This window comes from Stegostoma tigrinum, chromosome 3, assembly GCF_030684315.1.
Source record: "Stegostoma tigrinum isolate sSteTig4 chromosome 3, sSteTig4.hap1, whole genome shotgun sequence".
NCBI classification, from domain to species: Eukaryota; Metazoa; Chordata; class Chondrichthyes; order Orectolobiformes; family Stegostomatidae; genus Stegostoma; species Stegostoma tigrinum.
Genome location: NC_081356.1, coordinates 69039360 through 69065919, shown reverse-complemented (window position 1 = coordinate 69065919; position 26560 = coordinate 69039360).

Here is a 26560-nt window from a genome sequence, read left to right as displayed (position 1 = left end):
ACCAGATATAAAGTTTTTAATTTGTATACTTTCATTCTCCATCTTGTACTGACAGTCCAAATTCACCATCAGTGATGGAGCAGTCATCATTCTGCCCTGTCAGCTCCATGGTGTCTTCCTCCAAGGAAGTAAAGATGTGTAAAAATGGAACCCTCCATCCTTCTTAATAATTCTGTGAACCTGAATAATAAACACCTGATTTTGCATATGAGAATGTAAGAGGGTGCATTTTCTGGAAGGAAGTAACCATCCAGTTGGTTGAAATGGGGATAGAAAGCAGCATTGCTGTCAGATGTATAGCGGTACCTTAGTTACAGGTGGCCAAATGCAGGTAGCATTAGTATTTCCTTGTCATGAACTGCAGAGATATCACTAGGATTAGTGTGGTTCTTGCCTCCAAGGGGAAACTAACCATGGTCTTTTTGTGCTGCTGGAGTAGACAACCCATAATACAAAGGAAATGGCCAACATATTTCGAAATGTTGCATTTACATGTCATCTCAGCAACCATTCTGATTCAAATTCTCAGGTTGTAATTTGGAGAATCAGTTTTTTTTAATCCATGAAGTCAGAGGCATTGATTTACAGCAGTTATTCCATCAGAGACTACAAATGAGTCTTTTGTTTCCATTTAATGAACTGAAATAATTTGACTGAGCAGTGATTTTTCATGTGTATCTCTATCAACCTTGTGGAAATTGTTAGGACAAGGATGTTACTGTGACTGAAGAGTTCAACTTATAGAAGGAGACTGGACTGGCTGGAACTCTTTATCCCTGGAGCGTAGGAGGTTGCGGGATGACCCAATAGAGGTTTATAAAAATCACAGAAGGCATAGATAAGGCTAATAGCAAAAGTCTTTTCCTCAGCCTAGGGGACTCTAAAACTAGAGGGCATAGGTTTAAGATAAGAAGATTTAAAAGGGACCCAAGGGACAATTTTTTCACTTAGAGGGTGGTATGTATTTGGAATGAGCTGCCAGAGGAAGTTGTAGGAGTGAGCACAATTACAGTGTTTAAAGGACATTTGGACTGGTACAAGAATAGGAAAGGTTTAGTGGAATATGGGCCAAATGTAGGCAAATGTGATTAGTTCAGTTTGGGAAACCTGGTCAGCATGGATGAGTTGAACTGAAGGGTCTGCTTCAATGCTGTATGACTCTACAATTCAATAATGATATTAAAAGTATCCATTCTTCAAATCCTACCCAACAGTGACACCTTCATGAAATTAGAACTATTAATATCATGAGCACAATGAGAAAGGTCTGTGGAAAAGTGAAGCAAGGGTAAACCTGGAATGATGTCATTTGTTAAAAATGAATTTGCAGAAGACACCTAATTGTAGCACACAATGGATGAGTTTGCTATTTTATGTCTCTCCATTATAACATCATTAAAAGTGACCACATGCTACACTGCTGAAGAAATGGGCAGAGATTTCTTTGGAGCTGCCACTGTTCCCCAAGTGTAACTTAGGACTGAAACTTCATTCACATGCATCAGCAGTGAAGCTACAATAACAGAGCAAGAACACCTCTGAGGAAATTTCCAGCTAAGGTTTTGTCTCCACCATGAAGGAATCATTTATAGTGTTTTGTGGCACTGCCTCTGTACTAGGAGGAACAGAACAAGGGCAGCCTTTTTGTCTAAAGACAAAAATCTGTGGCAGACCAGTAACAGAAGAAGAAATAATTAACAGCCATTCAGTGTGTAACCTCAGGGCAAGGTACATCAGCTGTAAGTTTACATCCAAGCCTTTCCCGATTGGTTCTGCATCAGTAATTTTTCACTGTCACCCAGCCAAAATCATGAAACTCCCTTCCAACAACACTATATCGTCCTTTCACCAAACAGACTGCAGCTGTTCAAAACAGATAAGTTCCTACTATCTTCTCAAGGGCAATTATTGGTGGGAAAACTTTCAGGTTATTAATAATCAATTGCATTGATATAACCTTGATAACATAAAACACCCCAAGGTGACTTGCTAAACAAATTTGGCACAATAACAATGATTGTGTTACTCTCCTTAAAATATCACAACTTTTCCAAGGGCAAATTGAAACTTTTTTAATATATTTATATTGCAATTATACCAAAGCTACAAGAATGGACTCATAAATTATTATCGCAATTTGAGAGAGTGTTCTACACTGTTAGTGGTCCTGCATCTATACATTAGCATTTTTCCTATTCTGTAGAGCGCACCCTTGGGCTAATCAGCCTGTTCATCACAGATGCTGTTAATCTCCAAAGCTGCTATGAGCAGATTAAAATAAAGATATCAATGTTATTTCATTGTTGAACCGTATAAAGAGGCACTGGCATGAGGGTACTGTGTTGATTATCAATCATTATAAGATCCCATGGTTTTGAACTGGGAGATAAAGTGTCCTAGCAAATATTTTACCAGTATTAGTAAATAGTCATTTGTTATTTTGCAACATCATATATTATGTGTACAACAGTATTAAGGTATGACTGACTGCAAAAATTCCATTTTTAACACACTGTTACATTACATAACCAACATCTTTTCTCACTTACATACTATACAAACCATTTCCTTCACACACACAGAAAGCATAAATCAACGTTCTTGAGGCCAGACACAATTTAATATAAATGGCAAAAGGGATCATTTAATTTCTAATTTGTATTTCCTAAATTCCTCTCTGACAAGTTTAAACCTTGACTAAATACAATCTGTCTTTCAGACCTGTCTTTCCTCTTTGTTGCTCCACTACGAAAATTCTTATTAGTTTCATTTGTTATTAAGTTACAGCAGTCTGGACAGCCAGTAGCCTGTCAAGTCATCAGTTCTTTTACATCTAAATTAAATTGCTTACAAAATCCCATTATACCTATGAATAAAACCAACTTTTTATAAATGTTATCCCAGCAGATAACCTGGCCGTTTTCACTTTAATGAAACCATAAATCAATTCACAGTATGCATACTTGGGCTTTAGATGAAGGCCATTTAACATCGTGTTTAATCCACTGCAGCAAACCATGCCATCATCATGGCATGAATAAAAATGTTTTGGGTGATATTTGTCATGTTTGAAGGGGTCAGACACTTCATTAGTCACAAGTCGACTATTTTGCATTAGTGTGAGTCCAAGGAACAAGTAGTCAATAATGCAACCAGTGACTATTTTATTTTAGGAATTACCTCTGCATTTTTTCTATTGCAAGACACAAATAGAATACAGGTACTCATAACCATTTTACAGAGTCATTGCTCAAAAAATTCAAACCTGCTATTTTTAATCATGTCAAAATTTAATTTAAGATTGTAGCTCAGAAAATAACACAATGAATGCAATTTTAGCCATGTTTTCTTTTTCCTCAAATGGTGCTATCCACAAACAACCAAACAGAAATGCTGATGGAGAGAAAAAAAATCTTGATTTTATCATTCTCCAGCTCATCAACTTTAGCATTAATAATGCATACCATCTAATGGCTAATGCAAAGATACTTTTACATGCAATATTAGTGAAGTTAATATTTCCATGTACAGTAATGAATGCCAAAATAAGAAATAGATAACAGTTTGTGTTATTGGAATTACTGACCAGTTACTGTATAAAGATAAATAGTGTTGTGTGCAATTTAGAGTAGAAAAAGACTGTAGGCATTATGATCATTTTGGTTGTACATTATATCTTTTTATAATGAAAGGGAACTACATTCTAGTCATTCATCCCTTAACTTTAAACATATCAAAGGATGTTTCATATCTATGTTTTTATTCATCTTTATGCTTTACATTAAATAACTTATTAAAGAAAGTCTGAGAGAAAATATTTCATGTAGGATTTCCAGTCCAATGAAGCATGAACCAAATAAAGTATGGGACTTTGCAATTGATGAGTATTTATTATCTGGTTTATCATGCATTATAGACAGATGTAATATTAGTATAGCAATAAACAAGTTTATTAACTTTTTTTATTTCAGCCTGTCAAATGGGCTAATGAACATTTGTTATATGCATAGGGGTAAATTACAGTTTTGTTTACTGCTTGTCAACTAATAAATATCACAGATGTCTTTCAAGTTGTATTTTTAAAACGCCTACTTGCTCAGAAATAAAATCTTCCGTCCAAAAATCAAATCAATGATGTCAGTTTGTGGTGCTATAAAGTTCTACCACTCGTAGCACAATGGAAAACTCTACAGGGTCTATTCTGAATCAGCAGAATTTACAAAATCTGTGCATAAAAAATCTTGTGGCATCATTACTAGCCATAAAACAGGGCAAAAAGGAATTATTCAGTTTTGCTGGTAAATTTACAGATATCTTCCTTGATTACTCTCGGGATTACGAAATGATATACCATAAAAGCTTCACCATTAACAGAACTGCAGCACATTATTGTAGCATACAAATGCTACACATTGCGGTTAAGCTGATGAAGCATATATACTGAGTCCAGGTGCATTTATTAAATGCATTCTGAGAGATGTCTTTCCTATAACAATGTTTCAGAGATAATAGGAACTGTAGATGCTAGAGAATCTGAATTAACAAGGTGCAGAGCTGGATGAACACAGCAGGCCAAGGAGCAACAGAGGAACAGGATGGTTCAGGCCTAAATCCTTTCTGAAGAAGTGTCTAGGCCGAAACGTCAGCTTTCCAGCTCCTCTGATGCTGTTTGGCCTGCTGTGTTCATCCAAGCCTATACCTTGTTATCTCTATTTCCTATAACAATGATGCGTTTTTAAAAATTGACTATTTGGTTTATATCACACATCATGTATATTGTGGCTCACAAAGTTCCAGTTTGAAAAGAATAATTTTCCTATATCATTTTCAGAATTTTAAGACACATTGACAGTGTTATTACACTATTATTAGGCCACTGAAAGACCAAAATTAATCTTAAAACACCAATGAATAGATACAGAGACATTTGTACCTCTGCAACAAATGTTCAAATTCCATGATGATTTTGTTTAATCCTATTAGAATCCTAATTCATCAATACTAGTCATTGTCATTCACAAATGAACCTATTTTCCTAAACAAATTAATATTGGGGACAATATCTAGAAGCAGAGATAGGAACCAGGCAGAATGAAGATAGAGATAATGGGAACTGCAGATGCTGGAGAATTCCAAGATAATAAAATGTGAGGCTGGATGAACACAGCAGGCCAAGCAGCATCTCAGGAGCACAAAAGCTGACGTTTCGGGCCTAGACCCTTCATCAGAGAGGGGGATGGGGAGAGGGAACTGGAATAAATAGGGAAAGAGGGGGAGGCGGACCGAAGATGGAGAGTAAAGAAGATAGGTGGAGAGAGTATAGGTGGGGAGGTAGGGAGGGGATAGGTCAGTCCAGGGAAGACGGACAGGTCAAGGAGGTGGGATGAGGTTAGTAGGTAGCTGGGGGTGCGGCTTGGGGTGGGAGGAAGGGATGGGTGAGAGGAAGAACTGGTTAGGGAGGCAGAGACAGGTTGGACTGGTTTTGGGATGCAGTGGGTGGGGGGGAAGAGCTGGGCTGGTTTTGTGGTGCAGTGGGGGGAGGGGACGAACTAGGCTGGTTTAGGGATGCAGTAAGGGAAGGGGAGATTTTGAAACTGGTGAAGTCCACATTGATACCATATGGCTGCAGAGTTCCCAGGCGGAATATGAGTTGCTGTTCCTGCAACCTTCGGGTGGCATCATTGTGGCAGTGCAGGAGGCCCATGATGGGCATGTCATCTAGAGAATGGGAGGGGGAGTGGAAATGGTTTGCGACTGGGAGGTGCAGTTGTTTGTTGCGAACTGAGGTTAGTAGGTAGCTGGGGGTGCGGCTTGGGGTGGGAGGAAGGGATGGTTGCAACCACAGGAAATGCTACACTTGTCCCCACACCTCCTCCCTCACCCCTATCCCAGGCCCCAAGATGACATTCCACATTAAGCAGAGGTTCACCTGCACATCTGCCAATGTGGTATACTGCATCCATTGTACCCGGTGCGGCTTCCTCTACATTGGGGAAACCAAGCGGAGGCTTGGGGACCGCTTTGCAGAACACCTCCGCTCAGTTCGCAACAAACAACTGCACCTCCCAGTCGCAAACCATTTCCACTCCCCCTCCCATTCTCTAGATGACAAGTGCATCATGGGCCTCCTGCACTGCCACAATGCTGCCACCCGAAGGTTGCAGGAACAGCAACTCATATTCCGCCTGGGTACCCTGCAGCCATATGGTATCAATGTGGACTTCACCAGTTTCAAAATCTCCCCTTCCCCCACCGCATCCCAAAACCAGCCCAGTTCGTCCCCTCCCCCCACTGCACCACACAACCAGCCCAGCTCTTCCCCCCCACCCACTGCATCCCAAAACCAGTCCAACCTGTCTCTGCCTCCCTAACCGGTTCTTCCTCTCACCCATCCCTTCCTCCCACCCCAAGCCGCACCCCCAGCTACCTACTAACCTCATCCCACCTCCTTGACCTGTCCGTCTTCCCTGGACTGACCTATCCCCTCCCTACCTCCCCACCTATACTCTCTCCACCTATCTTCTTTACTCTCCATCTTCGGTCCGCCTCCCCCTCTCTCCCTATTTATTCCAGTTCCCTCTCCCCATCCCCCTCTCTGATGAAGGGTCTAGGCCCGAAACGTCAGCTTTTGTGCTCCTGAGATGCTGCTTGGCCTGCTGTGTTCATCCAGCCTCACATTTTATTATCTTAGAATGAAGATAGAGACGGCTATGCTTTATTTCTATAAACAAGACCTGAATCCACAAAGCTCATCTTTGGTTGTTTGCATACCTTTGTGCAGATTAGCATTAGCCATCATTGCTTATTATCCCAAGGAATGTGATTGCTAATTTAGGGATGCAAAGAAATGAAGAATTTTAACTGCTAGAATATGTACAGTTATAAGGACTTGGGGACAAAGTTATCTGATACGGTTTATGACCACAGCATGAAGACTGTAAAAACTTTTAGATTTTCTCCATGTAGTGAGCTAATAATTAGTTTTGACTCCTGCTTTAAAGTATTTGAATAATGATTGCACTTTCTAAAAACAAAACCAAAGGTTGAATTATGCACTAAAATAAAAGTTTCCAGCGCCCTGACATAAATGTCAAGGGCAAGCCTGCTTCTGTTTAGCCATCAGTCCATTAATTATTACAAGGCAAAGATTTCCACTCTGCTTCAGAAGGAAGTTTATCTTAATAGAGTTGCCAGCTAATTGGAGGCCAGTAACTCTTCAGTACGAGCACCACCAGGAGTTATGGGCATTGTTGTAACTGTACCTATGATATCAAGGCAAAAATCAGCAATGGGCATGAACCTATGGCTAGGTTGGAGATTCACCAATGCCAGGTTGGTCGACCCAGATGAAGGGATGTGGAATATGTTCAACAGGGCCAAAATGAATGTGGCGAGAAAATTCATTTGGGGGTGCATATCTGTTTGGCACCAGGGGTCCAGAAAGGAGCCATCCCTCACCTTTTTTACCAGTCAGCAGCCCTACAGGGTCAAATCTGTTGATTAAACGCTGGGCACTCGCCTCTCCATTGCTGCCAAACGAATCTGAGTGTTAGCAAAACAAAGCCCTTGAGTGGGCAGTTATACTCAGACAATGAGCACAGAGTCCAATATTCATAAAACTGCAGCATAAGTGAGAGCAGGAGGGCTAGTGTTAGGTAGACTGTCAATGGCACTGTTTTATCAACCCATTCACCTGTTTTCTCACACTAAGGGCCAATCCCATGTATACACTTTTGTTACATGTTGTGTTATGAAACTGATATAGGAAATGTGTGAAATCGCATTCATTTTAATTCCTAATATTCTTTGTATAGTTCTCATAAGTTCTAGCTGTTTGCACTTCTAATATGATTGTATAAATGCCATGATAATTCTGGGATAATGCAAGGCAGCTGCTTTAAAGCAGCAAGTCATTCTAAATGTTAAGCTGATAAAAATAAAAAAATAAAGTAGTGGCAGATTAAAATTTCCTCCAATGCTACTGCAAGACTCCATAGCTGCATAAATGCATCAGTGTATCATATTCATTTCTTAAAGTTATCCTTGCTTCCCCGACTATCTCTTCCTCCCCAAATTGTCATTGTCTTTAACAAACTATTTTTAGAGCCAATTTCTTCGCCTTCAATTTGAATTCTTTCACCCTCAGTTCTTTCAAGTTATGATCAGTTTTATCTTGATAATCCTTTACGAAGAGGTCATTTATCATTCCTGACTAATTACACATTTCCTGATCTGAAATAAACTGTACTCTTGGTAGATTCCAGAATAGATTGTATTTTCTTATAACGTTCTATGAACTTATCCTCCAAGCTTCCTTTGCCAATTTGTTTTGTCCAGTTGAAATTAAGATATCCCAAGATTATGGTAATGCCTGTTTTAACATGTCCTAATTATGGCTTGAGTTCTAATTTATCCTTCAACAAAGCTATTGTCAAAGCTTGTAAAATTACTCCTGGGAGTGAATCATTATTTTTCTATTTCTCATCTGAACCCAGACTGCTTCTACATTTTGATCACTAAACCTAGGTTATATCCCACTACTGTACTGCATCAGCCTTGTTAACAGAAGCACCCTGCCTCCCTTTCCTTTCTACTTGTCCTTCTGAAACATCAAATATGCTTGACTATTCGGATTCCAATCAGGTCACTTTAAAGTAGTGCTTCAGTACGGGAATGACTCTTCTGGCTACTCTGAGTGGGAAAATCCAGCTTCCTTTGGACAAGAGGGATACCAGAGGAATGTGGAAGCTAGTTTGGGATGATAGAGCTAGAAAATATGTGAAGAGAAACCCTCAATGAAACGTGACCAAATTGACACATTGCCAAAGTATGGTAATATTCAGCCCATCCACACAGGCCACAGGGATCTTAGATGTGTTGCGGGGGCTGAAGATTCTTCATTAATACCTTCTGGATCCACATTCCTATTTGTCCTGGAGTTAAAACCTGTTGTCTTTGACTATCCACCAAATCTGAAGAATTTACCATAAGGAGGGAGACTGCTTACTGGAACAAATTTGTCCCTGACACATTGTAATGTTTGAGCCTGGACTCCAGCTTATCAAAACCACGTTGAAGCTTTTCAAGTTAGAGGTACTTACTACAGACGTGATTTATGTGAATATTACTCGATTCCTCCTCATTCACTCCTTCCCCAATTCTGCAGCTGAAATGTATTATATGCACCCACTTTTATCTCTAATTAAATAATTAGTTTAAGTCATAGAATCTCAACAGAGTTGAAGCAGGCTATTCATTCTATCAAGTCCACACTAACCCTCTGAAGGGTATTCCATCCAGATCTACCACCCAACCCTATTTCTGTAACCCTGCGTTTTCCAGGCTAGTCCACCTAGTCTGCACATCCCCACACAGTACAGGCAATTTAGTGTGGCCAGTCCACCAAACCTGCACATCTTTGGACTGTGTGTGGAGACCAGAGCGCCCAGACGAAACCCAAGCAGACACAGGGAGAATGTGCAAACTCCACACAGACAGTCATCCAATGGTGAAATCGAACCCAGGTCCCTGGTGCTGAGAGGCAGCAGTGCTAATCACTGAGCCATTCAATGAATATAGTATAGCATTTAACCGTTTACCTTACAATTTAATATAATCCTACATTATCCCAGCATCAGCTTTGATTACTGATGGTGCGTAGAGGGGGAGAGAAAGACCTTAAGAAAAATTAGTGACCTACCTGAAAACATAATGCCTCCAGACTTCAGCTTTAATGTCTCACTGTCTCCAGTTCCTTTCTCTGAACCACTTGAATGAAAGCACACTGAATTATTTGTCTAATACAATTTAATGTTATATCTATGTACCTTCAAACTCTATTCTCAATTTCTCACTACTTTCAGTCTCTAACAAGTCATGTGGTTTGAAGAATGGCTCTTGCCTAGCACTGTAATACTGTTCTTCCAAACAAATAGTCAATGGGATCTTTTCTATCATCTGAGAGGACAGAGAAGGTCTCAGCTTAAGATCTCAGCCAAGAAAGGCACCTATGATATTTCAGCACCTCCACTGTACTGCACTGTGGTCTCAGTCCATAACATATGTTCAATTCTTCGGAGTGAATCTCAAACCCACAGTTTTCTGGCTTAAAGACCGTGGTATTACCAACAGAACTAAGATATGTAAGGCAGCAATCAGTCAACACTAAATGCTTAAATGAGATGGTGCAACCTCATGTTATTTAGACTAGTCTATGTATGAAGGAGTAGAGAATTTTCATCCCTTCTCTGAATTATGTTCCTGGCATTGGAGTAGGACACAAATCCTCAGCTCCAACTAGCTGGAAAAGAGGCTACTGTGTGTCCAATGGTAACCTTTGCTTCTGACCTGTCTGAAATAGGTGGCATCACGGCAGCTCCATTCAAGTAAATGTACTGTCATTGGAGGTGTCTCAAGTGCCCAAGAAGGATGTGAATGCTTGTGTGACTGGGAGGTGCAGTTGTTTGTTGCAAACCGAGCGGAGGTGTTCTGCAAAGTGGTCCGCAAGTCTCCCCTTGGTTTCCCCAGTGTAGAAGAGGCCACAACGGGTACAGTGGATGCAGTATACCACATTAGCAGATATGCAAGTGAACATCTGCTTGATGTGGAAAGTCTTCTTGGGGCCTGGGATGAGGTTGAGGGAGGAGTTGTGAGGGCAAGTGTAGCACTTCCTGCGGTTGCAGGGGAAGGTGCTGGGTGTGGTGGAGTTGGAGGGGAGTGTGGAGCGAACAAGGGAGTCACAGAGAGAGTGGCCTCTCCAGAAAGCAGACAAGGGTGGGGATGGAAAAATGTCTTGGGTGGTGGGGTTGGTTTGCAGATGGCGGAAGCGTCAGAGGATGATGTGTTGTATGCAGAGGTTGGTGGGGTGGTATGTGAGGATGAGGGGGATTCTTTTTTGGTTGTCATTGTGGGGACGGGGTGAGGGTGAGTTGCAGGAAATGTGGGAGACATGGTCGAGGGCGTTCTCAACCACTGCAGGGGGAGGTTGCGGTCCTTGAAAAACGAGGACATCTGAGATGTACAGGAGTGGAATGCCTCATCCTGGGAGCAGATGCAGCGGAGGCGGAGGAATTGGGAATAGGGGATGGAATTTTTGCAGGAAGGTGGGTGGGAGGAGGTGTATTCTAGGTAGCTGTGGGAGTCGGTAGACTTGAAATGGATATCGATTTCTTCCCTCAACAACTTCTCTTTCAATTTCTCCCACTTCCTACAGACAAAGGGGGTGGCCATGGGTGCCCACATGGGCCCAAGCTATGCCTGCCCCTCTGTGGGGTACATGGAACAATACCCCTCTTCTGTACCTGTACTGATTGCACAGGACATTGGTGAGGCAACTTTTGGAGTATTGTGCAGTTCTGGTCTTCCTTCCATACAAACAATATTATTAAATTGGAGAGGATTCAGAAAAGATTCACCGGGATGTTGCCAGGAATGGAGGGTACTGTTATAAGGATAGGCAGGGACTTTTTTTACTGGAGCATAGGAAGTCGATGGGTGACCTTGTCATGATTTATCAAATCATGAGGGGAATAGATAAGGTGAATGGTAGGAATTTTTTCTCTAGGGTCGGGGAGTTCAAAACTTGGGGGCACATTTTTAAGGAGAGAGGAGAAAGATTTAAAAGTTACCTGAGGGACAACTTTTTCACACAGAGAGTGGTTCATGTGTGGAATGAACTGCCCGAGGAAATGGCAGCTGTGGGTGCAGGTACAGTAAAAGATATTTTAGAAAAGATTTAGAGGGGCACGGGCCAAATGTAGGCAAGTGAGATTAGTTTAGTTTGGAAAACCTGGTTGGCATGGCCGTGTTGGACCAAAAGGTCTGTTTCTGTGCCGTAAGGCACTATGACTCCAAATGTTCCTACCGATCTTTGTGTTACCTGCAAATATAGTCACCATGCCTTCAATCCCATCATCTATGTCATTGAAATAAATGAAAATGTTGAAAGACCAGCACAGACCGCTGTGGGATCCCATTTATCTCATCCTGCCAATAAAATAACATGAAAAAGATTAATTTATGCATACTCAATTTTCTGCCAGGCAGCCAATCCAATATTATTGTTACTGCTTACACAATGAACTACTATGCTATGAAATAACCTTTTGTATCTTCTGGAGATCAAAATACAGTATAACAAAGGACTCCTCTTAATCCACGTTGCACATTGCTGCATTGAAGAATCTCAATGAATTGGTTAAACATGATTTCCATTTTATAAAACTTTGCTGACTCTTCACTATTATCTTGAATTTTTCCAATGTCCCCACTTATAACCTCCTTAATAATCAATTCTAACACTTTCCACACAACTGATATCAAACCAACTGACAAATAACTCATCTACTGTCTCATTAGCTACCACTTTTGAGACCAGAGGTTCAAGTCCATCAGCATCCAGAGATTTCCATAACCCTAACCCTATCACAGCTCCTCCAATTTGCTCAGTACTACTTTTCCAGTGATCATAATTTCATCAAGTTCCTCTCTTTCTTCAACCTTCTGATTCATAAATATTAATAAAACATTTCTTTTATTTTCTATAGTGAGGGTAGAAGGAAAATATGACTATCTACAATGTCATTACATCTGTCATTTCTTTACTATTAACTCCCCACTCATGCTGCAGACGGCCAACATTCATTTTACTTGTTCTTTACCCATTTAGATATTTATGAAACCTCTTGCTATTTGTTTTTATGTTTCTACCTAACTCTCTCTCCTACTGTGATTATTTATCCTAATTAACCTTCTTGTAATTTTCTGCTATTCTCAGTATTCTGCCCAGTCATTTGGCCTACTAGTCACCTGAATGCAACTATATGCTTTTTCCTTAAATCTGAAGACAGAGGGTAGTGGTAGAGGGTTGCTTTTCAGACTGGAGGCCTGCGACAAGTGGAGTGCCATGAGGATTGGTGCTGGACCCACTGCTTTTTGTCATTTGTATAAATGATTTGGATCGGAACATTGGTAAGTTAGTAAGTTTCTAGGTAACACCAAAACTTGTGGCGTAGTGGACAGCGAAGAACGTTACCTCAGAGTACAACAGGACCTTGGTCAGATGAGCCAATGGGCCAGGGAGTGGCAGATGGACTCTAATTTATAAATGTGGTGTGCTGCATTTTGGAAAGACAAATCACAGTAGAACTTATACACTTAGTAGTAAAGTCCTGGGAGTGTTGCTGAACAAAGAGACCTTGAATTTCAGGTTCATAGTTCTTTGAAGTCACATGTATGCAGGATAGTGAAGAAGGAATTTGGTATGCTTGCCTTTATTGGTTAGTGCATTGAGTATTGGAGATGGGAGGTCAAGTTTTGGCTGTACAAGATATTCATTAGGCCACTTTTGGAATACTGCGTGCAATTCTGGTCTCCCAGCTGCAGCAAGATGTTGTGAAAGTTGAAAGGGTTCAGAAAAGATTTACAAGAATGTTGCCAGGTTTCGACAGTTTGAGCTGCAGGGACAGGCTGAAAAGGCTGGGGCTATTTTTCCGGGAGCATCGGAGACTGCGGAGTGACCTTATTAAAGTTTTTAAAGTCATGAGTGGCCTGGATTGGGTACATAGGCAAGGTCTTTTCCCTGGGGTGGGTGAGAGCATAGGTTTAAGGTGAGAGAGGATAGATTCAAAAAGGACCTAAGGGGCAATGATTTCATGCAGAGGATGGTGTGTGCATAGAATGAGCTGCCAGAGGAAGTGGTGGAGGTGGGTACAATTACAACATTTAAAAGGCATCAGGATGGGTATATGAATAGGAAGGGTTTAGATGGATATGGGCTAAATATTGGCAAATGGGACTAGATTTATTTAGGATATCTGGTCAGCATGGATGAGTCAGACTGAAGGGTATGTTTCCATGTTGTACAGCTCCATGACTCAGATAATAAAATGTGAGGCTGGATGAACACAGCAGGCCAAGCAGCATCTCAGGAGCACAAAAGCTGACGTTTCGGGCCTAGACCCTTCATCAGAGAGGGGGATGGGGAGAGGGAACTGGAATAAATAGGGAGAGAGGGGGAGGCGGACCGAAGATGGAGAGTAAAGAAGATAGGTGGAGAGAGTATAGGTGGGGAGGTAGGGAGGGGATAGGTCAGTCCAGGGAAGACGGACAGGTCAAGGAGGTGGGATGAGGTTAGTAGGTAGCTGGGGGTGCGGCTTGGGGTGGGAGGAAGGGATGGGTGAGAGGAAGAACCGGTTAGGGAGGCAGAGACAGGTTGGACTGGTTTTGGGATGCAGTGGGTGGGGGGGAAGAGCTGGGCTGGTTGTGTGGTGCAGTGGGGGGAGGGGACGAACCCGCATGGGCCCCAGCTATGCCTGCCTCTTTGTAGGCCACCCGCATGGGCCCCAGCTATGCCTGCCTCTTTGTAGGTTACGTGGACACCCGCATGGGCCCCAGCTATGCCTGCCTCTTTGTAGGTTACGTGGAACAGTCCCTCTTCCGCACCTACACAGGCCCCAAACCCCACCTCTTCCTCCTTGATGACTGTATCGGCGCCGCCTCTTGCTCCCCAGAGGAGCTCGAACAGTTCATCCACTTCACCAACACCTTCCACCCCAACCTTCAGTTCACCTGGGCCATCTCCAGCACATCCCTCACCTTCCTGGACCTCTCAGTCTCCATCTCAGGCAACCAGCTTGTAACTGATGTCCATTTCAAGCCCACCGACTCCCACAGCTACCTAGAATACACCTCCTCCCACCCACCCTCCTGCAAAATTTCCATCCCCTATTCCCAATTCCTCTGCCTCCGCCGCATCTGCTCCCACGATGAGACATTCCACTCCCGCACATCCCAGATGTCCAAGTTCTTTAAGGACCGCAACTTCCCCCCCCAGTGATCGAGAACGCCCTTGACCGCATCTCCCGCATTTCCCGCAACACATCCCTCACACCCTGCCCCCGCCACAACCGCCCTAAGAGGATCCCCCTCATTCTCACACACCACCCTACCAACCTCCGGATACAACGCATCATCCTCCGACACTTCCGCCATTTACAATCCGACCCCACCACCCAAGACATTTTTCCATCCCCACCCCTGTCTGCTTTCCGGAGAGACCACTCTCTCCGTGACTCCCTTGTTCGCTCCACACTGCCCTCCATCCCCACCACACCCGGCACCTTCCCCTGCAACCGCAGGAAATGCTACACTTGTCCCCACACCTCCTCCCTCACCCCTATCCCAGGCCCCAAGATGACATTCCACATTAAGCAGAGGTTCACCTGCACATCTGCCAATGTGGTATACTGCATCCATTGTACCCGGTGCGGCTTCCTCTACATTGGGGAAACCAAGCGGAGGCTTGGGGACCGCTTTGCAGAACACCTCCGCTCAGTTCGCAACAAACAACTGCACCTCCCAGTCGCAAACCATTTCCACTCCCCCTCCCATTCTCTAGATGACATGTCCATCATGGGCCTCCTGCACTGCCACAATGATGCCACCCGAAGGTTGCAGGAACAGCAACTCATATTCTGCCTGGGAACCCTGCAGCCTAATGGTATCAATGTTGGCTTCACCAGTTTCAAAATCTCCCCTTCCCCTACTGTATCCCTAAACCAGCCCAGTTCGTCCCCTCCCCCCACTGCACCACACAACCAGCCCAGCTCTTCCCCCCCACCCACTGCATCCCAAAACCAGTCCAACCTGTCTCTGCCTCCCTAACCGGTTCTTCCTCTCACCCATCCCTTCCTCCCACCCCAAGCCGCACCCCCAGCTACCTACTAACCTCATCCCACCTCCTTGACCTGTCCGTCTTCCCTGGACTGACCTATCCCCTCCCTACCTCCCCACCTATACTCTCTCCACCTATCTTCTTTACTCTCCATCTTCGGTCCGCCTCCCCCTCTCTCCCTATTTATTCCAGTTCCCTCTCCCCATCCCCCTCTCTGATGAAGGGTCTAGGCCCGAAACGTCAGCTTTTGTGCTCCTGAGATGCTGCTTGGCCTGCTGTGTTCATCCAGCCTCACATTTTATTATCTTGGAATTCTCCAGCATCTGCAGTTCTCATTATCTCAGCTCTATGACTCAATCATGTTCTTCTTAAATTGTTTAGTTAACTGCAGATGGTGGATCTTCCCGTTTGAATTTTCCTTGCAGCTAGAATGCCCTTGTTCTGAGCATCCCGAAGTATCTGTTTGAATCTCAGCCACTGTTTCTCTCTTCCTTTGTCTGTCCCCTAGCCTAGTGTCCCAGTTCACTTCAGCTACTCAGCTTTCACATCCACACATCTGCCTTTTTAAAAATTTAAAATACTCGTCTTTGACCTACTCTTTTCCCTTTCAAAGTAGATGTAAAATTCAAACATATCATTACCGCTACCCAAGGGCATCTTTACACTGAAGTCATTAACAAAACATATCACATTACACAGAATGTACAAGTCTAGTATAGACTACTCTCATAACATGCCAATCAGAGAAACTACCTCCAAAGCATTCTTTGAGCTTCTTATCAAGGTTGCTACTAACAATCTGATTTTCCCAGTTTGCATGTATGGAAAAATCACCCATATTTGTTTCTGTTCCTTTACTCAATATCATTCTCGTCTACTTCTTTCTGCATATGATTACTCATTGGCGGTCTATCTAACAAGTGACTACTTTCTGCTACTATTTTCATCTCTAATTCTATATCCTGATCCCCTAAACTAAGATTCCATCTGAGTATTGTACTATTATGTTCTTTGGTTAGGAGTTTCTCCTCTCCACTTTCACCTAAGCTTCCTAGTCTCCTTGAATGTCACCTAAAGTCATTGTAGGGCAGCATTTAGAGCAGCTCACGTGATTTCCTCCATTCCTCTATTTTACCCTAAAATAAAGAGACTCCGCCTAAACATTACAATCTTGAAATGTCATAAATACAACAATACTGCAATTCTAGACAGGGGCTCACCATTGAACCATGTCACAATCAATTTCATGTTATGAGATTTAACGTTCTAACCAGCAAGATTGTTATAATTGTTGTTGGCATTTTCTTAGAAATCAGTGGTTAGTGCCATTTTATTGCCGTTCCTTGCAAAATCAGAGAATCCTATCGTGGTTACAGTACAGAACGAGGCCATTTGGCCCATTTGTTTAGACTGACTCTCTGCAAGAACATTTTACCTGGACCCTTCCGCTCAAGTAGTGCATTGTAAATTCTAAACAATCACTATGCAGACATGCTTTCAACTCCTGAACTATTGATTTTTTTGCTTGAAATTGTGTGTCCTTGGTCCTCCTACCAAATCCAGGCTATTATATTTTACATGATTTAGCTTCTTGTAGATGCAAAATTCTTTTGTGGTTGTTCTGTCGACATCAGAGGGAAATTGGGAGGTAGCCTATTATATCAAACTTTTTAAATAATCTGATCTGACATTTGACTTTCATGGCAAAACAAAAAAAAATGTTGCAGAAACAGGTAACAAAATGACAATTTCACTGTGACATTTAACAAATGTTGTACATTCATAGAATACACAAGTGGAGGAGACTTGGTAGTGTTCTGCAACAGACCGCTGATGCTGAAATATTTTATGATCAGAAAAACAAGTTCAGGCAGGGACCTGATTATCCTGGCCATGACACCAGGGAAGATAGGAATTTCCATTGTTTTGTCTTGTACTTTAAGACAATACTGCTCCCTGTACATTGAGATACTCGACTGGAATGAACATGCATTGTTCCTGAAGCTGCTTTCTCTTTATCTCTAAATTCTTTAATTCCTGTTGTACTGTAGTACTCCTTTATTTACATCCGTCCATAGTCGAATCACAGCATTCTAGTTTAGTGTCTAGGACCTCTCTTCACATACTCATTCCTGTTGGCGTCATCCCTCTCACTATGACAGGGTCATGTGATCAGTTACATCAGCATGGTTTACCACTCCCATGGCATTTCCTCCTGGAAAACACTGATAAATTGGATGACAAGGTAATAGAAAGAGGATTCATTGCCAGATTCCACTAAATCCGGAGATAACAAGGTGTAGAGCTAGATGAACACAGCAGGCCAAGCAGCATCAGAGGGGCAGGAAAGCTGATGTTTCGGGCCTAGACCCATCTTCAAAAATGGGGGAGGGGAAAGGGGTTCTGAAATAAATAGGGAGAGATGGGGAGCCGGTTAGAAGATGGATAGAGGAGAAGATAGGTGGAGAGGAGACAGACAGATCAAAGAGTTGGGGATGGAGCTAGTAAAGGTGAGTATAGGTGGGGAGTTAGGAAGGGGATAGGTCAGTCCAGGGAGGATGGACAGGTCAAGGGGCCGGGATGAGGTTAGTAGGTAGGAAATGGGGGTGGGGCTTGAGGTGGGAGTAGGGGATAGGTGGGTTTAAGAACAGTTTAGTGAGGCGGGGACGAGCTGGGCTGGTTTTGGGATGCAGTAGGGGGAGGGGGGATTTTGAAGCTTGTGAAGTCCACATTGATACCATTAGGCTGCAGGGTTCCCAAACAGAATATGAGTTGCTGTTGTGCAACTTTCGGGTGGCATCATTGTGGCACTGCAGGAGGCCCATGATGGACATGTTGTCTGAGGAATGGGAAGGGAAGTGGAAACGGTTTGCGACTGGGAGGTACAGTTGTTTAGTGTGAACCGAGCGGAGGTGTTCTGCAAAGCAGTCCCCAAGCCTCCGCTTGGTTTCCCCGACGTAGAGGAGGCCAAAGAAGGAACAGCGGATGCAGTATACCACATTAGCAGATGTGCAGGTGAACATCTGCTTGATGTGGAAAGTCTACTTGGGGCCTGGGATGAAGTTGAGGGGGGAGGTGTAGGGGCAAGTGTAGCACTTCCTGCGGTTGCAGGGAAAAGTGCCGGGTGTGGTGGGGCTGGAGGAGTGTGTGGAGCGGAGAAGGGAGTCATGGGGAGAGTGGTCCCTCTGGAAAGCAGATAAGGGTGGGGAGGATAAGTGTGGCCAGTGTAGGCATGGAAGAGGGATTGTTCCACATAACCTACAAAGAGGCAGGCATAGCTTGGGCCCATGCGGGTACCCATGGCCACCCCCTTAGTATCTGGGAAGTGGGAGGAATCGAAAGAGAAGTTGTTGACGGTGAGGACGAGTTTGGCTAAGCGGATGAGGGTGTCAGTGGAAGGGGACTGGTTGGGCCTACAGGATAGGAAGAAGCGGAGAGATGCTTAAAGGCCTAACCTGGCCCTAAACCCCACCTCTTCCTCTGTTGATGACTGTATTGGAACCGCCTCTTGCTGCCACAAGGAGCTTGAACAGTTCATCCACTTCACCAACACCTTCCACCCCGACCTCCAGTTCACCTGGACCATCTCTAACACCTCTGTCTCCTTTTTGGACCTCTCAGTCTCCATCTATGGCAACCATCGAGAAACCAATATCCATTTCAAGCCCACCGACTCCCACAGCTACCTAGAATACACCTCCTCTGACCTTTCTGCAAAAATGCCATCCCCTGTTCCCAATTCCATCACCTTTGCCGCATCTCCTTCCAGAATGCGGCATTCCACTCCAATACATCTCAGACGTTCTCGTTTTTCAAGGACTGCAACTTCCCCTCAGTGGTCGAGAACGCCGTCAACCATGTCTCCCGCATTTCTTGCAACTCACCCCTCACACCCCCTCTCTGTAATAACAACCAAAACAGAATCCCCCTTGTCCTCACATACCACCCCACCAACCTCCGGATCCAAAGCATCATCCTCCAACACTTCCGCCATCTGCAATCCGACCCAACCACCAAAGACACTTTTCCCTTCCCACCCATCTGCTCTTCGAGGTACCACTCTCTCTGAGAGTCCCTTGTCTGCTCCACACTGCCCTCCAGCCCCACCACACCTGACACATTTTCCTGCAACCGCAGGAAGTGCTACACCTGCCCCTACACCTCCCCCCTCAACTCCATCCCAGGCCCCAAGAAGATTTTCCACATCAAGCAGAGGTTCACCTGCACATCTGCTAATGTGGTATACTGCATCCGGTGTACCCATTGTGGCCTCCTCTACATCGGGGAAACCAAGCAGAGGCTTGGGGACCGCTTTGCAGAACACCTACACTTGGTTTGCAATAAACAACTGGACCTCCCAGTTGCAAACCATTTCAACTCCCGCTCCCATTTCTCAGACGACATGTCCATCCTGGGCCTCCTGCAGTGCCACAATGATGCCACCCGAAGGTTGCAGGAACAGCAATTCATATTCCGCTTGGGAGCCCTGCAGCCCAGTGGTATCAATGTAGATTTCACAAGCTTCAAAATCTCCCTTTGCCCTACTGCATCCCAAAACCCAGCCCAGCTTGTCCTCGCCTCCCTAACCTGTTCTTCCTCTCACCTACCCCTCCTCCCACCTCAAGCCGCACCCCTACCTACTAACCTCAGCCTGCCCCCTTGACCCGTCCGTCCTCCCTACGTTCCCACCTACACTCACCTTTACTGGCTCCATCCCTGCCTCTTTGATTTGTCTGTCTCCTCTCCACCCATCTTCTCCTCTACCGATCTTCAATTTGCCTCACCCTCTCTCCCTATTTATTTCAGAACTCCCTTCCCCTCCCCCATTTCTGAAGTAGGGTCTAGGTCCGAAACATCAGCCTTCCTGCTCCTGAGATGCTGCTTGGCCTGCTGTGTTCATCCAGCTACACACCTTGTTATCTTGGATTCTCTAGCATCTGCAGTTCCTATTTTCTCTGATAAAATAGGAAGTTTTTTTTCCCAGTTATGTAGGACATTGGTGAGACAGCATCTCAAATACTGTGTGCAGTTTTGATCTCCTTAAGACAGTATGTAAATACATTGGCTCCTTGGATAATTGGATTTTCTTATCAGGAAATATTAGATAAGTTGGGCTTGTTGCTACAGTTTTGAAGAGTGAGGGGTGACGTGATTGAAGTTGTTAACATCTTGAATGTTTGTGACAAGTCAGACATGTTTTCTTCTTGGTATTTTAAAATTAGGTGTCACCTGCTTAAGACAGATAAGGGCAAATGTTTTCTCTGAGAGGATTGTGTGTTTTTGAACTATCTGCCTCTAAGGGCAGCGGAGGCAGGATCATTGATATTTAGAAAGCAGAAGTAGATAGATTCTTCATTAGTCAGGAGAATCAAAGATTATCACAGACAAATGCAAGTGTAGTAATCAGAACACAAACAAATCAGCCATGTTTCTAGCGAATGGCGGAGCGCGGTTGAAGCACCAAATGACTTACTTCTGTTCCCATTTCGTACGAAGATTGTGTAGTGGTGAGATGAGATAAAAGGGAAAAGATTGATAAATATATTTTGTGCAGTAAGTTAGCTGTTAAAACATAGAAAATGTGATAAGCCATTATATTTTGGTGGTGTCTCAATGCAGTTGACTCTTCAGTTTTTCATAAAAGGTCATACAAATGTGAAATTTATAATTTTGTTATGTTTTTTGGACTGGTTGTTTAATTCAGGGTAAAATGGAGGAATGGATGTGTTGAAATGACCAGTTCCGAGTCTTGCCCGATACAAGTTTGGGTAACTTTAAAAAAATTAAATCAAGGGGAGGCAAATGTTGACTTACAGGAAAGAAGGTGCAAGCTGTTCATATCTGTAGACATGTATTTATACTGACTTTGGATTTTTCATTAGTTTCCAAGTCTCAAGGGAGGCATTCAGAATGCGCATTATTTTAAGATGTCTAATTAATTCCAAGATAAAATGGAGTTGGAGGTTCAAAAGATAATTAATGCTCATTTATATCTGGATACAAAAGCCATGTGATTTATGTTGCCATGAAATTAGGCTTTGAGAGAGATAATGGCAATAAGAAAGCATTGTACTATCAGCTTTCATGGATTTCTTAAGATACTTTTAACCATTATAAATGGGTCAGTCTGTAAGAATTTGAGGTTGAGAGAGTGACAGAGTCATAGAGGCAGACATTTTATGCTGTTCAGCATGCAGAAATACCAATGGAAGACCACGCTTGTTTGAAGAGAGCATGTTGTAAGGTTTTAAATGAGGAAGGAAGATTTTCCTACCTTTGGCCAGATGGAAGAATCTCCAAGGTAACTCATACCACAATTCTCAGTTCAGGGATAAGTGGTTATTGGAGTGAAAAAGCGTACAAGTCACCAGGAGCTGAGAATACCCTTAGACAGTTCCTGGAGAAGGAAGTATTCACTTAAAGGGCTGAGTATGGTTGTGGCCTTTCTCAGCCTTTTATATGTTAATTGTCAGAAGCTTTTCTGTAGTACATAGAACAAAGAAAATTACAGCACAGAAACAGGCCCTTCGGCCCTCCAAGCCTGCGTCGATCCAGACCGTCTATCTAAACCTGTCGCCTATTTTCCAAAGAGCTGTATCCCTCTGCTCCCTGCCCATTCATGTATCTGTCTAGATACATCTTAAATGATGCTATCGTGCCCGCCTCTACCACCTCCGCTGCCAACATGTTCCAGGCACTCACGACCCTCTGCATAAATAACGTCCCACACATATCTCCCTTAAACTTTATCCCCCTCACCTTGAAATCGTGACCCCTAGTAATTGAGACCCCATTCTGGGAAAAAGCTTCTTGCTATCCACCCTGTCTGTACATCTCATGATTTTGTAGACCTCAATCAGGTCCCCCCTCAACCTCTGTCTTTCTAATATAAATAATTCTAATCTACTCAACCTCTCTTCATAGCTCGTGCCCTCCATACCAGGCAACATCCTGGTGAACCTCCTCTGCACTCTCTCCAAAGCATCCACATCCTTTTGGTAATGTGGCAAACAGAACTGTACACAGTATTCCAAATGTGGTCGAACCAAAGTCCTATACAACTGCAACATGACTTGCCAACTCTTGCACTCAATACCCCATATGATGAATGAAAGCATGCCATATATGCCTTCTTGACCACTCTATCGACCTGTGTTGCTACCTTCAGGGTACAATGGATCTGAACACCCAGATCTCTCTGTGCATACATTTTCCCCAGGACTTTTCCATTTACCGTATAGTTTGCTCTTGAATTGGATCTTCCAAAATACATCACCTTGCATTTGACTAGATTGAACTCAACCTGCCATTTCTCCACCCAACTCTCCTATCTATCTATATTCTGCTGCATTCTCCTACAGTCCCCTTCACTAACTGCTACTCCACCAACCTTACTGTCATCTGCAAACTTGCTAATCAGACCATCTATGCCTCCTTTTCTGATGAAGGGGCTAGGCTCGAAAAGTCAGCTTTTGTGCTCCTAAGATGCTGCTTGGCCTGCTGTGTTCATCCAGCTCCACACTTTGTTATCTCGGATTCTCCAGCATCTGCAGTTCTCATTATCTCTGATCACAATTTTAACCCCACTGCAAGTCTCTTCTAGGATGCCTAACCTGAAGAAGTTACCCTCCTCCCTCCGGACCAACCTCAGGGGATGTCTCTCCCACTGCAACTCTCTTGTCATCTCTTCGGCCTTGAAACTGCTCGACCATGTCCTGAAGCAAACCAGGTACCACAGCCACATCACCTTCCTCAGCACCTGCCTACGGAACCGGATCATCCCCAATGGACTACAGTGTACATTGCTTTTCTGATGAAGGGTCTAGGCCTGAAATGTCAGCTTTTGTGCTCCTAAGATGCTGCTCGGCCTGCTGTGTTCATCCAGCTCCACACTTTGTTATTTCTTATACCTTCCTCTATATCACAAACAACAGTGGTCCCAACATGGATCCCTGTGGAACACCATTGGTCACAGTTCTTCATTTTGAGAAACTCCCTCCACCACAACAGTCTGTCTCCTGTTGCCTCCTTTGTCCTTGAGTGGGCCAACCCTTTCTCTAGTTACCCTCTTGCTCCTTATGTATGAATTAAAGACTTTGGGATTTTCCTTAACCATGTTAGCTAAAGATATTTTGTAACCCCTTCTACCCCTCTTAATTCCTTATTTCAGATTGGTCCTACTTTCCCATATTCTTCCAAAGCTTCATCTGTTTTCAGTCGCCTAAACCTTATAGTCTGGAGTTTCAATTGCACACAGAATAACAGCCACTTTTTTTCAGTTTGTTTGTTACAGTACAAGTATTAAAACCTGAAATATTGTCACATGATCCATCCAATGAAGTAAATGAAATCTAATTTTTAAAAATAAAAATCTATAGAGATATATACTTTAATATGAAACTGTAAAAGCAGCTATTTGCATTACTTTTTTAAAATGAAAAGCTCTAATAATTATTTTTTTCCAAAAATGACACAGGAAGTAAACTACAGATTGACAAATGCACAAGGTGAAGATAGAAGCTAAAATATAATGAAAAATATCAACATTCTAATTAACTAGTTAAGAATCAATTTAAAATGGTAATTAATCATAATGGAAATATTCAACGATCTGCACTTACAAAATACTTTCAGTGTCAGATCAGGTACTCAGCAGCAATTTTTATGGTGTGGCCGTAATCTGAGAACTTAAAAGGATATTTTTGCTAGATCAATTCATTGTGCTGATTGCTGGTAGTTTTGTGAAAGGGTGGTCCACAACACTATCTGTGGTGAAGTAATAAATAACAGGCTACAACGTCAAGATTTTTCTACTCATCTGCATTTTTCACAAAGTCATAAACTGTGGTCAGACTCAGAGGTCAGATAACAGTGCTGCACGTCCACCATCAAACGCCTGAAAATACCTAGACATTATGTTTCCTGCATTACAGCAGTTCAAAAGTACCCCATAGTTTGCTTGGAACATTTTTAACATCAAGACCATCATGAAAAACTTGTATGAATGCAAATCCTTTCTTTGTTGTCTTCATTTTTCAACAAATGAGGTCCCATAATGAGTTATAACTTTGGTTGTATTTTTGAATGCTTTAATATAGAAAATTATTGACTGCTGCTCTGAGTCTCTACAAACATCACAAAGATTAGCGGATCATCCCTGTCCCCAAAGCTTCATACAGGCTAATTCTCTTTTTAGCAATGTAATCTCTTGGTTGTAGGGAGCTAATTATAATGTACACAGGAAATGTCACTTTTCATTGCTCCCTTTTGTTTAATAATTAGAATTCTTGAATTATGTCCTTGGATGAAAGGATTTGTTATTAATTCATTTGTAAGTCATTCTCATGTAATTGTTTTTAGTCCATGAGTCAAGAGATGCAATTATAATTTACTATGGCCTACGTTAAATTATTTTTTAAAAAGTGACATTGCCAAAAACATTAGCAGTATAAACTGTACAACATGTTTGCAATTTTAATGTTAATTAAAAAACCTGTTTTAAAATAATTGTGAAAGAAAATTCAATTATTAGGAGTACAGTTAGTAAGGAATTGAGTGACTATCTATTTTCATAAAGTTGTTTAAATTACATAAAGGTTATTAAATGGAGCAAAGACATAGATTCTCTCTGTCACACATTGGTTTAATGACCAATGTAGCAAAATGCAAGAAAGATTGTAATGAATGTAGTGACCCTAAGTATTGTGACTCAAAACTAATCCAAGAGAATTCAATAAATGTCAGCTCTGAAAATAAGTCTGGTCTCTTTCCAAACATAGTTATATGCCTTCCTCAAGTTGATATGATAAAAAATGAAAATCACCATTCATTGAACCTTCTGGTGGGTGCCTGTTATTTGAGCTACAAAATACTTTAATTGAGCAAAATCTAAAGAAATGTACACAATTAAGGGAGACTCTTTCCTGTCATAGTCATGATTGAGGTATTGCAGCATAGGATTTGCAATGAACAATATTACTGCTGGCTAATTTCAGTACTGACTTTCAGCATAGAATATGAGTAAATCACAAAATGAAAAATCATTTATGGCTGTAGTATCATCCGTGCATGATCCAAAATCAAGACAGCCTGTATGTCATGCATATTATAATCATGTAGCACCCTGTTTTGTATAATATTTATGTGCCTGCATTTCTTTTTAACCATGATGTACTGAGGGATGCACACAATATATAATTAGTGTTTCTTGAGGTGTTGCCTACACAGTTCCTATGTCAACCAATTCACTAATTCATAAGAAAAACAATTAATCATGAATACACAATGCTCTGTTTCAAAACTTCCAGCAAAATTTAATAGGTTAATCCTCAGGAATATGCCAAGAAAACATAATTAAAGGATGTGTAATCTCTCTAAACTGGAAAGCAGGAGCACCAGTTGAAGGTATCGAACACAATTTCCCTCAGTGCTACTCTCCATCAGAAAACAGGTTGATTGGAAAATATTTCAGTGATTCTTTCACATTTGGGTAACCAACAGTTCAAAGATATTCAAATTTTAACAGCAAGGAAGAAGATGGATGTGAATGCATTGTAACCAAATTACATATGGAAATTACCATGCATAATTGGTGTGTTATGATAGCACTGAGGCTGCATGAATATGTATTTCTGTTTGGACCACTAACTCCAAACAGTGATATACCAGCTGCATTAAACACTGTCTTTTTGAATTGGATACTGAATCCGCATATGATAAAAACTTGAAAACATGCAGTCTTAAAAGCCTCAATTAGTCTTCCATCTCCCAGGTGGAAACAATTTAATAATATATCCTCACAGACAATATCAATCTAACCATTTTTGCTACAGCCAGAGATATGCCTTCACTTCTTTAAAGATTTAATATTCATTAGAGAAAGAAGGA